This window comes from Cherax quadricarinatus, chromosome 70 (genome assembly GCF_038502225.1).
Source record: "Cherax quadricarinatus isolate ZL_2023a chromosome 70, ASM3850222v1, whole genome shotgun sequence".
Classification (NCBI taxonomy): Eukaryota; Metazoa; Arthropoda; class Malacostraca; order Decapoda; family Parastacidae; genus Cherax; species Cherax quadricarinatus.
The window spans coordinates 22,995,531-23,008,096 of record NC_091361.1 but is presented as its reverse complement, the minus strand read 5'-3'; the positions used below and the strand labels follow the sequence as shown (position 1 = coordinate 23,008,096).

General features: G+C 41.4%; 1 non-coding gene across 1 annotated transcript; it reads left to right on the top strand.

Annotated features, from left to right (window-relative positions):
• Positions 1-11,073: 11,073 nt before the first annotated feature.
• LOC128684769 (U1 spliceosomal RNA) lies at positions 11,074-11,235 on the top strand. The gene has a single exon (XR_008406412.1). It is a non-coding gene; the product is annotated as a U1 spliceosomal RNA (small nuclear RNA).
• The last annotated feature ends 1,331 nt before the right edge of the window (positions 11,236-12,566 follow it).

Genomic DNA, 12,566 nt, shown 5'->3' with positions numbered 1-12,566 from the left:
CCACTTTCATACAGGCTCCCACCTCCTAGTGGAGGTGGGAGCCTAATCCTGAGCCCTCTCAGGGTGGGGGTGTGGCATGCAAAGAGTACGTAACCTTTATTCGGCGCAAGTACACACCCTCATTGAAAGGCTATCTCCCCCAACCAGCGAACCAGGTACTAAGGGTTGATGATGGGGCCCCTGTCGTTCAATCAGTACCCAGGTTCCAGCCAATGAGAAGATGGTTTTGGCAATCGCAGAGGTGTTGTGGGTACCACTCACCTGTCTGCCATTATCATTCCCTTTCTAGAGCTGGTTGAAGCAAGGTCTGCTCTCTAGTGGCTTCTATTCTGCCTTGCTTACCGTGGAGTGCACTAATACCTATTGTTGTACATAGTGTATATAGTGTACATAATTCTGTTCTAAATTGGTGAAGGATAATACAAGTCAAAAGTTTTTCTGCTGTGTTTATTTTGCTCCCTTTACACCCAGGATAACAGGCCATTAGGACTCCTGGGTTGTAATAGTGACCGACGTGATGGAAGGGTTAGACTCAGAAGTGTCCCTGGTCTCAGAAGATGTGAAGTTAATGAGGAGAATTAAATCAGATGAGTATCAGGTAGGACTTCAAAGAGACCTGGATAGGTTGGACACCTGGTCCAGCAACTGGCTTCTCGAATTTAACCCCGCCAAATGCAAAGTCATGAAGATCTGGGAAGGGCAAAGAAGACTGCAGACGGAGTATAGGATAGGTGGCCAAAGACTGCAAACCTCGCTCAAGGAGAAAGATCTTGTTTGCAACAAGGTTAGTTGCAGAGCTAAGGGGAATGTCCTACGAAGAAAGGTTAAGGGACGACACTGGAGGACAGGAGGGTTAGGAAAGACATGATAACAATATACAAAATACTGCGTGCAATAGACAAGGTGGACAGAGACAGTATGTTCGAGAGAGGGGACACAGAAACAAGGGGTCACAATTGGAAGCTGAAGACCCAGATGAGTCAAAGGGATGCTAGGAAGTATTTCTTCAATCATAGAGTAGTTAGGAAGTATAATATCCTAGCAAGTGAGGTAGTAGAAGCAGGATCCATACATAGCTTCAAGATGAGGTATAATAAATCTCATGGAGCAGGGAGAAAGAGGACCTAGTGACACTCAGTGAAGAGGCGGGGCCAGGAGCTGAGTCACGACCCCTGCAACCACAATTAGGTGAATACAATTAGGTGAGTACACACAAACACACACACACACACACACACACACACACACACACACACACACACACACACACACACACACACACACACACACACACACACACACACACACACACACACAGGCCTAGTGTCTAATCGACATGTGCCTAGGACAAAATGGTAACTAACACACACACACACCTAGTAGCGATCAGTGAAGAGGAGGGGCCAGGAGCTCGGACTCGACCCCTGCAACCTCAACTAGGTGAGTACAACTAGATGAGTACACCCTGCAACCACATATAGGTGAGTACATATAGGTGAGTACAAACATCCACACATGCACAAGAAACAACTAAGAAGTATGTAAAAAGCTAAATACGAGATTTAAGGAAGTATTTTCAGTGGAGACACACTGGACTACAATGAACCAGAATGATAGGGTACACCAGCAAGTGCTGAACATACTACACACAACCGAGGAGGAAGTAAAGAGCCTGCTAAGTGAACTAGATAACTCAGAGGTGGTATCTCTCTGTGTGTGCTGCTAACAACAATATTCAACATATCTATCGAAACAGGGCGACTAACTGAGGTGTGGAAGACAGCAAATGAAATGCAAATCTTTAAGAAAGGAGACAGGCAGGTAGAATTAAGCTACAGACCAGTGTCACTGACATGTATAGCATGCAAAGTCATGGACAAGCTATCAGGAAGAGACTGGTGGAACACGATAACCAGTAAGGTTTCAGAGAGGGGGAATCCTGTGTCACAAACCTACTGGAGTTTTACGACAAGGTGACAGAAGGCAGAGGAGAGAGAGGGGAGGGGCAGACTGTATTTTCTTGGACTGTAAGAAGGGTTTCGACATAGTTCCGCACAAAAGATTAGTGCAAAAGCTAGAATAACAGGAAAGGCACTGCAAAGGATCAGAGCATACCTGTCAAAAAGGAAACAACAAGTGATGGTACGTGACGAAGTGTCAGAGTGGGCACCTGTGATGAGCGGGGTTCCACAAGGTCAGTCCAAGGGATGGTGCTGTTTCTGGTATATGTGAATGACTTGACGGAAGGGATAGACTCAGTTGTATCCCTGTTTGCAGGCGACGTGAAGCTAATGCGGAGAATTCAAGTGGATGAGGGTCAGGTAGAACTACAAGGGGCTCTGGATAGGCTGTAAGCCTGGTCCAAAAACTGGGTCCTGGAGCTTAACCACAACAAGTGTAAAGTCATGAGGAGTGGAAAAGGTCAAAAAAGACAGCACCCAGAGTACAGGCTAGGAGGACAAAGACTGCAAACCTCACTCAAGGAGAAGGATCTTGGGGTGAGTATAATACCGAGCACATCTGAGGCGCATGTCAACCAAATAACTGCTGGAACATATGGGCGCTTGGCACACCTAAGAATAGTTATCCGGCATATATGTAAAAAGTCATTTACGACACTGTACAACGTGGACGTCAACTCCATACTGAAGTATGCAACACCAGTATGGAACCCACACCTGGTTAAACACATCAAGAAATTAGACAAAGTGCAAAAGTTTGCTATAGGGCTAGTCCCAGAGCTAAGGGGTATGTCCTAAGAGGAGAAGTTAAGGGAACTCAACCTGACGACACTGGAAAACAGGAGGGATAGGGATGACATGATAACAACGTATAAAATACTGAGAGTAAATGACAAGGTGGACAGGGCCAGACTGTTTCAAAGAAGGGGGATTCAGGAACATGGGAACACAACTGGAAACTGAAAACTCAGATAAATCATAGGGATTTTAGGAGCACTTGCTCAGCCTTAGAGTTGTCAGGGAGCGAAACTATCTGGAGAGTGAAGAGTGGATACAGGATCCATACATTGCTTTAAGAAGATGTACGATAATGCTCTTGGAGCAGGGAGAGAGTGGACATAGTAGCGACTAGCTAAGAGGCAGGCAATTGTGAATCGACCCCTGCAACCACAAATGTAGGCGAGTACAGTGGTCGGTAACCCCCCCCCCCCACACACACATGCACGTAAACACAAGCACAATCGTACAACCAAGCATACGATGCGTATACACATTCCCTCCCTCCCCCCTTCCACACACACGCAGTGGCAGTACAAACATCTTCACTCAGAGCCTCACAAAAACATAAGCTTTTGATGTGGTAAGATGTTCTTTGCAAACCCTCACTCCCTCAGTCAGGCTACTGTGCCACACACAAATACACATGTGTACAAAGACGTGCACACACACACATGCATTTAAGCAGACACAGTTACGCACATACTTGTACATACAGGTCAACAATTAAATATTTTGTTTTAGTACAGAATAACGACAAAAATTGTGAAAGCCCAGAAAGAATGTATTTTTTTTATCTGTTTTGACTGATAAATATTTTTTCATTATTTTCCTAGAGTTAACGGCTTGAAAACTAAAATTAATAGAAGCAAATGACAAGCTGCTGGATTGGCTCAGGCATCGTTTTTCATGCAGGATGAATGAGAGCAGTAACGTGGGAATAAAATATCCTCACATGGCATGGTGACTGATGGTGCCACAAGAGTAGTGTCGTCATGGGGCAGGATCATCAGTACTGTGTCACAGTGATCAGTCAACTGGTGTTACTGTGTAGTATCAACACAGCTGTAGAGGGAATCAGAATAATATATTCAAAGGTAAATAAAAATGCTTGTATTATTAACGAGAACCAACAGGGACTCTGTACATAGGCTTACATATGCACTGTACAAAGAAGTAGGCCTAGTGCCACTGAGAGCTGGGCCTACTAACATAAATGACGCCTGCGTTAAGTTATAGCTGAGACTGAAATCTTTGATTGGAATACTAAAAGAATGTTTAACACTACATAGATTCACATGCGAAGTCAAATGTTAATATTGAACACAAATACGTGATATTTTTGTAACAAGAACATTCAGTTTACAAGTAAAACAAATTCTCGTTATGATTTTTTAAATATAATATTTACAATAGCGTTTTTAAACGTAATTATTGAAGACATCAACCACTTGTGTGGACATAAAGTACTTCTTGTCTAACGTCTTGTAACTGACTTCTTGTAACTGACTTCTTCTAACTGACTTCTAACTGGCAGAGGTTTTCCAGCAAGACAAGAAGTTCCAAAAATCACAGTAACACATAATCAATATGTAGGATGATGATACATAATGTAGTATTGTATATCTATACAGAACACATAATATGAAAAATAATTGCATATCAAACTAATCTCTGAACGAAGTGGGGTCAAACCGTAGACAAATCGGTACTAAGACTAGCATGCCAGGACGCTATTCGGCCTAACGAAATTCATCCAACTAAGTGTATTCTATACACACTAGTAATGCTAGCATGAGCACCACTGTGAAAACAGTTGCAGGTTTAAACAGACGAATGTGACACCAGCATGGCTGAGACAGCACTGGCATGCTGCTGCTGGAACCTGTCATAGATATGCTGAGGAAAATTGTGTAACCTACTATCAAATAAGCTTTTTGAAGGTAAGTAGACTCAGATAATATGATTTTTTGTTGATTTTTTATTATTTGATGTAGAAAAACACGTGAGTGGATCTGAGTCCCTCCACCACAGACGAATTTCTCTAAAAAATCATCCATTTGGTGTCGCGAATTGGACCACATTTTTTCGAGGTAGAAATATAATAGTAGAGATAGGAGAATAACATACATACAGGATTAACGAAGTATGTATTTTTTTTTTACGTATGGAGAAGCTTACTATAGCCATCTCAGGACCACTGAGATTTATCTAAACGTTAGGGTTAGCTAAGTCGACACTATACCAAGAGTACACACATGGAGAAGGGTGTCACTGAGATGAAGGAACTTAATGTGTGGGTGGAAACCAAACTGTTCTTAACTCGGCCTCCTCACTAACCTAACCATGTCATGTAGTCATCTCAACTGAAATCTTTGAATACACTGCTGAAGTGTTATCAGTGGTCCTCAGTGGGGTGCCACAAATATATTGTTCATTAAATCATAAAGTAGAGTCATCAGTAGGGCACCATAATGATGAGTGTCATCAATGAGGAGGGTTACTAGTAGGGTGAGACAAAGATCAGTGTCATGATACCTTCACTCTCATCTCCACCAAATTCAGAGACCAGCTGCTAAAAAGATTTAAAGCAAACAGACAGGATATTGCAGCACTAAATAAATTCCAAGGGTGAGGAACAGAGTGCAGAGACTTATAAAAGGAGCAAAGGCAAGGCACTATTGCTAAAAAATCGAAGAGTACAAGAATAACCCCAGAAAGCTCTGGTAACAACTAAAACAGCTGGGGTATAGCCATAAACCCGTAGATCGAGCTAACATAGTACTAAATATCGATAACGAGGTATGCCATGAGACAACTAAAGTGGAAAATTGTTTTAATTCATACTACACAACTGTCGCATCAACACTAGTAAGTAAACTACCAGCTGCATCAAATACCTTTAACACAGACTCATGTAAGTTTCATACATACTATACCAATAAAGGGGTAACCCCAAACAGTTGTTAGCTAATAAGCGTATCTCATGACTTCGTGCAAAAAAGAACTAAGCAGGTTAAACCCAACTAAGAGCACCGGCCACATTCTGCTTTTGACTCTGGCCTTGGCAGGTCATAGCAGCTCTCCTTATTTATTCAGTCTCCCTACGATCCCCGTTGGGGAAGGGAACCTTTACCATCGTCTTCAGCCTTGACTTGCACCACGATGAGCTATGCAATTCGTGTCAAGATCAAGCTCAATAGTGGTACTGTTGGTGATTCATCGAAGCTTGCTCTTGCAACCGCTGTTCAGGGTAGACTGCAAGTGAAGTTCAACGCTGTTCTGTCACTCAAGGAAGCTTTCATTGTCGTTTGTCATGATGATACTGAAGCTGAGAAGCTACTCGCTACTGAAGCCATCACTACTCTTACTGCTCAATGATTTACTGTTATGTTCTTCCCTGCTCTAAGGGCAAGAAGATCAGTTTTCCTGAAGAAACTATACAAGATCCTCACTTCTCTACCAATTGCTGAACTCAGGTCATCTATTGAAACTCAAAATACATGGGCTACTGTCGACAGCATCACAAAAATCCCAAATGCGTCATCCATGCTCAAGGTCACCTTCACTGATGTGAACGTGGCAGCCACTGCTCTGAGTGAAGGTCTTGCTGTGTACTATTAATTCATCAGCCCCATCTACATCGAAGCTGAAAGGTTTCACTACATCCAACATTGCTGGAACTGTTATTCTTATCTGCACAGCACCAAGGCCTGTCCAATTAAAGACAAGAAGTTCTGCACAACATATGGTAGTGAGGGCCACACTTTTAGTTCTTGTACTGCCGCTGCTCCATCTACACCAACTTGTTTAAACTGTAAAAGCAACGATCACCATACTCTCGCAGCAAAATGTCCTACTAGAAAGGACATTATGAAGAAAACTCAAGATGCAGCACATAAAAAATCATCTTCCAAGTCACCAACCTATGCCGCAATTGCAAAGTTGCAGACAGATACTACAAAACTCCTTCAAGCTTCCACTCAACCCGCCTCCACCACCACCGTCACTCCTCCAGCATGTGACATAACAAAGATTCACTACTGTCTGCTATATGTTCGTATGCAGAACATGGCAGTACCTGGCTCCTTCAACACTACCATCAACGAACTATTTGCCTTGAACAACATGCCATCGTTTGTATTTTCTGCCTCTCCACCTTCGGCAGATATTCTTAAATTCACGAAAGACTTATTCGCCACCTCTGCTTCTTCAGTAACACCTCCATCTCTACCAGATAGTGAAGTCATTCCAACAACAACCAATGAGAAGTCTCTACCACCATCACTCCCCATGGAAACCCACCAATCAGAGACCTTGCCACCAGCAACATTTTTCCTCCTCGTCTACTGAAGCCGACTTCGTATCTTCACCTCCAACCTTCATCACCTCCTGCCAAGAGGGCAAAACCTGTGCCAATAACACCATCTTATAACTCTCGACTTGATACAATTCCTGATGACAATGCAGATTCTTATTCTCCATGGAATAGAATCACCTACACCACAGCTCAATACGGTCAAGATATGCTGCTACTGAACTGTATACTTATCTCACCAACAAGACTGTCAAGTTTACCATCGATCCTACATTCAAAGGTGCTGGTTTAATTACACTTTCTACTATCCTAGAGATCATTGAAGACCACTCTCAGCATCCCAGCCATCAACACTTGCTCACATGTCTTGTGATGCTCCCGATCCAACGCTTTAAACGTTTTGTAAATGGAGCTGATATCAACAAGCTAGAAGTCGCTAAACGTCACAACTCGAAGTAACCACCAATTCCATGAACTAACCAGTCAACGATAAGCTCCTCCCTTGTCGCCTGCAGCCACCTGTCACCAGCAAGTCTCAGTTTCTTCCATCAAGCAAGATGCAGCCAGCTTCTGCAGAGTTCCAGTGCCTTCTACATCGTCTTCGTCAGTGTTTTCCAGGATTAGCAGTTGGGTCTAGTCCTGACTCTTCTCTCTTCGACTCAAGACATTCCTCTCACCGTCTATTCTTCGCCCTGTCCCCACTTGCCCCTCGCCCCTCGTGGGTCCTTACCTGAGAGTCCGTGTTGTTGTGTTGTTGTTAGAGCACCGGCCCAGATAACATCCCCTCTAAGTTCATAAAAGATGGTGCCTCTGAATTGCCAATCCCCATTGCTCACATAATAAATTTGTCCATCCTCACTAATACCGTACCAGAGGGGTTCAAGAAAACCAGAGTTACTTCTATCTTCACGAAAAATAGTAGGTCTGATGTCAGCAACTATAGGCTTGTTAGTATACTCCAAAATTCTAGAGAGAGCAGTGTACTGTCAAGTAGTTAAGTATCTTAATGACAACAATATTCTTCATAGTTACCAATCAAGCTTTAGAAGCTCTTACTCAACCGACACTTCCTTAATTAATCTGATGGATTACATAAGAACTGAAATGTGAATAGGGCACCTCATAGATATGGTAACCTTAGACTTGCAAAAGGCCTTCGATACTGTCAACCACAATATACTATGTAAGAAACTTCAAGCTATAGGCATAGTTTCCATAGACTGGTTTAAATCCTTTCTTAGCAATAGGAAACAAATTGTCAAAATCAACAAAACAGAATCAGAACCCCTGCCGATAGAATGTGGAGTTCCTCAAGGTAGTATTCTGGTTCCCTTATTATTCTTATGTTTTATGTAAATGATATGCCCATCAGTGTCAAATGCAAACTCCTACTGTATGCAGATGACAGTGCTCTGTTAGTTTCAGGTAAAGACCCACAAGATATAGCTAATGTAATAACATTAGAACTGGAGTCCTGCAGCAAATGGTTAGTAGACAACAAACTATCATTACACCTCGGGAAAACTGAAGCCATACTCTTTGGCAGGAAACATAAACTGAGAAGGGTAAATAATTTTAATGTCCGGTGTAATGGGGAAACCCATTACTTCGGTTTCCTCAGTAAAATATCTGAGAATCCCCTTTGACCCATGCATGTCAGGAGGACTGATAGGGAACAGTGTAGTAAAGAAAACGAATGCCAGACTGAAGTTCCTCTACATGTAGACAAGTACAGTGTCTACCTACTGAGGCTCGCAGGACCCTATGTCTAGCCCTTATACAATGCCATATGGACAACGCTTGCTCTTAATGGCACTCTGCCTTGACAAAAAGAAAACTGAAAGATAAACTGCAAATCACCCAAAACAAAATGGTAAGATTCATCCTGGACCTGGGTCCAAGAGAACATGTAGGCCAGAATGAATTACAACAATTGGATATGCTGAATGTTGAAGACAAAGTAAAAACAATTGAAGCTAAATCATGTTTATAAAATTGCTCACAAACAGTGTCCAGAATATCTTACTGTTAATTTTGTCAAGGTTGGGAACCAAAGCAATCATAGTACTAGGGGGAGAGAGCACAACTTTGTAGTACCCACAGTCAGTGACCAGGCTTCAAACACCTTTTATTGTACAGCAATAAAGGAATGGAACAGATTGCCTGCACATGTCAAAGCCAGTCACAGCATGAACCAGTTCAAAAAGAGAGCCAAACGGTGCCTGATGGGCGTAGCGACAGAAAGGGAGGAGAATGATTTTTTTAGCTAACACACATATAAATATCAATAACTCAATTTACCTTATTCTTAGTATATATCCTTTGTAGTATAATAATAAGATATTATATTCTTTATAGTATAATAATAAGTTATTAAATGGGCCCCAATCGAAATAAGTCACTCTGACTTTTTTGGGTTATCCCAGGTTCTCTACACATATGCTGCTATGTATGATAATCTATGTAACTGTATTTGTGTATACCTGAATAAACTTTCGAACACTTATCTCACCCCTACCAACACTCCTCTCACCTCCACCAACACTCCTCTCACCTCCACCAACACTGAGGGGAAAAAATCATTAAATAAGAGTGTAAGACTGAATGAGTGGTAGTATGATTGTTCAGAGGTATGTGAGCAGTTACCTTCACCTCCCTTACCCCGTCATCCACCAGGTGGGAGACAACAAGAGATCCTTGCTGATGGAGGAGCATCACTTGGCTTCATGCCGAGTATGGAGCTCCGCTCTTGGTTAGTTATTTAAAGTTTGAATTTCTTTTTCTTAATATAGACAACAGTCTACTATTGTTAGGATTTTTATTTTTTTATGTCCTGATTTTACTATAGTTGCATTAGTAATGTAATGTTTAGTCATCACCATTTCTTTTAAAGGCCTTCAGCCTATCATGTGAATGACTTCTTGTCCGGTTCGTAATTTTCTTTTATTTTCTTCTCTGCCTTGCTGTATGGTTCGGGTCACCCGACATTTGCGAGGTGAGAAGAGCAGCACGATCTGATAATAGATCAGAAACCTGATATATCATCACATTGGGAACTCTGCTGCTCCTTCCCCTTTGCTTTAGATCTACACTCTTATATCATTGCGAGAACTCTGCTGTTATACTACTTCTATGCAGGTGAATAGTGTCAGCACAAGCCTCGTCTTGAGAACTCGGCTTTTCCTATACCACCAGGACAGAGCTACTATTTCTGCAACATTCTACGATTGAGGAACTTGGCTTGTTCCTTATACCTCTGTTGCCGATCTCCAGTTGTCTACTACTGCCTGCAGCCAACTCTGATAGCTAAGCTGCTAGCTGCACACCTTCATAGGCATTGTTACCTTCTAGTGTTGGACTTCACAAGTCACGGCCACCTGTGAGCTCACTATACTATTTCTAGCTTCCTGTTCCACTTCAGGTATTCCTGTGCTCCTTGCCATACCAACGGCAGATTCAGAACATCATTCTGTCCATATTAGGCTTGCTTCATTTGATTCATTTATTTAGCAAATTTTTCCATCATTTGCTTCAGTTAGGACGAGTTCATATTTGTTTTATATTTTGAGAGATTTTCTTATATTTAATAAAAATTTGTTTATCTTTTGTTATAATTTATTTTTCTGTTTTCATAACGGAGAGGGGGAGCCTTCAAATGCTCTTTGAGGGTCTAAAGGAGTCCCTACACCTTCACACTGTTACCTCCACCAACACACTCACCTTCACCAACACTCATCTCACCTATGTCCCTTTCTCAATTCACCTAAGCTTTCCTTCTGACTCCGCCTTCGCCACACTACCACCACTCCTCAGACCTCCAACATCCTTCTTACTTCAGTCTCTGTTCCTCACTCCTTTTACCTCACTTCCACCCTTTCACCTCACCCTTAAAGCCTCTTTTATTTGACCTCCAGAGAGAATTTCCCATCTACTTACCCTCTCTCCTCACCTCCACCACCCCATTCACTTGACATTCACCATCCCTGTCACCTCTTTCACCTCCAGCATGTCTCTCACCTACTCTCCACCACAGAAGATACCGTGATGATGAAGGTGGTTCTTCCAGAGTGAGGTTCACCATTGCACTCTGATGGTGCTGTCCTCTATAACTAACACAAGTGTGTTGAGCTCCAGTGCGAACTTTTTGTTAGCAAGGGATTGCGTTCGTGGTATCCTTTTATTTATATTTCGAGGTCTGGTCATAGTCGTAAGCCCATGCTACCCTGGATTGTGTAACTGTTGTGATTCCATGTGATTGTCATTCTTAATTCTTAGGACCCATTCAAAGATTTTGATAATCTGTGAAGTTTGCTCAATTACTTTACCGCCATCTTTGTGATTTGAGGGTAGTATCAGTGGTTTTTAAAGTATGTGGGATGATACCTTTGTCCAGGCTTCTTCTCCATAAAATACTAAAGGCTTCACATAATGATTTCTTTGAATGTTTGAGTTTAACGCTTAATTTTTATAATAGTAATAATAATAATAATAATAATAATAATAATAATAATAATAATAATAATAATAATAATAATAATAATAATAATAATAATAATAATAATAATAATAATTTAAATGTTTGATATAGAGTTCCACGAGTCTTGGTCTGGGATGGATATGTTGTCGAAGGCTGCATCAGAAATTGTGGAAATGTCGGCGGTGTTTAAAATCTCATTCTTGAACAACCTGTGAAGATATTCAATTTGTAGACTGATGAGCGATTCACTGAACACAGTCGTACTGTAACTTCCGTATTTCATTCATTTTCTTATCGTCATCATTGTATATTCTGTCCACTTTAAGTAAAAGTCTTGTACTGGATGGGATTTTTGAATAAGAGAATAAGCATTTGGGATTACTTTCAATTTCATATATGGCTCTTTGCTTCCCAGACTCTATATGATGAAATCAGTTTGTACTCCATGTTCTCCATTCATCCAACCAGTTTCCTTTCATGCTTCAAAAATTCTGCTGTCCTAGAGAACATCCATTAACCATCGTATTTACCTGTTAATGGAGCACCTCTCTTTCTCTCTATCTCTCTTAGCAAAAGAGACCATCTTCCTGAGGAACTAGTTTACATTTTCGGTGGTCATATCGTCATCCCAGCATATTGCATTAAGTTCGCAATTTATTTGGTCACAGCTGATGGTCTTCTTGAAATTAAATTTGTTTAATTCGCCCTCATGGTTGATCGTGTTTCTCTGTCCCAGGTCACTGTGCACGCAGGTATATATCTCGATTATGTTGTAGTCTGACACTGTTATGTCTAGAACTAGGTTCTCGTTGTTCGTAAATGTAAGGTCTAGAGCTGGGGTTGGCAAGTTCTTCGATAAGAAGAGCCGCATATAATTCTTTTCATACATTTTTGAATGTTCAAGAACCACAGAAAATATTTTAAAATTATATTTATAAATAATAAAAAATACTACTATATAGAAGTCCTACTCAACAAAGCAGAACATCTACAATCTATGCTCGTTGAAGACTTTGACTGAGTCTTCATTTTT